Here is a 1,304-nt window from a genome sequence, read left to right on the forward strand (position 1 = left end):
ACCGGTCTGTATGTGGGATCCGAACCCTCGGGCAGGAGCGCCGCCGCGCTTCGCAAGCGGCACACTATAGCAGTGCGCCACCGGGCTGGCCCTAAATCCCATTCTTTTTAAATGTGCATGCTTTATAACTGACTTAATGTAGTAGACAGTAGTAATGATAATAACAATCAGCAGCCCTTGAGCACTTACTGTCACTAGGCTGTCATCTAAGCACTTTACACAAAGTGCATCGTGCCTCACAAAAACTGGATGAGGTGAGTACTGTTAGTACCCCCATTTTGCAGATGAAGAAACTAAGGCCAAAGAGGTTAAATAGCTGACTCAAGCTCACACTGCTACAAAGCAGCCACGCCAAGATTCCAACACAGGCCGGCTTCAGCAGCCCCCTTTTATCCGCAATGACAATCTGCTCTCATACTACGTATGGATAATTTATAAACAAACAAATAATATACAAACAAGATGGAGATATCAGGGGGACCTGTGAAACATTTTTTACTGATAAGTTTTCATAATCAAATAATGAAACCATGGTGGCAGACTATGAGTCCTTGAGGTAAGGTCTAAGTCTCACTCTTCTTTTTGGTACTTCCACCCAGGGGCTAGCTGGCATCTGGATCCTAATATATGCTCACTAAATATCTACTTGCTCCTGAAAACATCCATTGACAGATAATCATAGCAAATGTTTAAAAACACTTGTCATGTGCCAGGGACAATACACTTAATCTTCACAATAATCCTGTGAGGTTATGATTACGCCCAATTTGCAGATGAGGACACTGAGCAGCTAAGTAACTTGCCAGAGTCCAGAACCTGAACCCAGATTGTGGGACCGCACGGATCATCCTCTCCCACTGGTGAACAGATCCACAGGAGCAGCTTATGAACGTGGAGGGGTGGGTGGATTTGAAAACTTCAGGAAGGAAGCGGAGGTCGATTTTTCACTCCGTCCAGGTGGTTCCTTTTGCCAGGCGTCCCTATTTGCCTGACAGGCAAACTCCCACCTACCCTTCTGGCCCCAGCTCGAAGTCACCTCCTCCTGGAAGCCTGCTGCAGCTAGTTGCTCATGCCCCGTTCTTGCCTCATCTTCCCCTACGGGACTTGGAGCTTCTTGGAGACAGGGCTAGGCCCTACTCAAGGGGCATCCGGAGCCGGCTCAGCAAACTTCCACCCGTGGTCTGAGCCTCTGTCCGCCTTTCCTCCCAGGCCAGGGGCACGCCCACCTACTGTATTTTTCCTCCGTGGGCTCCGCTTCCCTCTCCTCCCTCCTCCTCCCTCCTCCCCTCCCCTCCCTCCCCCCC

The sequence above is a fragment of the Galeopterus variegatus genome, unplaced genomic scaffold, assembly GCF_000696425.1.
Source record: "Galeopterus variegatus unplaced genomic scaffold, G_variegatus-3.0.2 Scaffold6659, whole genome shotgun sequence".
NCBI classification, from domain to species: Eukaryota; Metazoa; Chordata; class Mammalia; order Dermoptera; family Cynocephalidae; genus Galeopterus; species Galeopterus variegatus.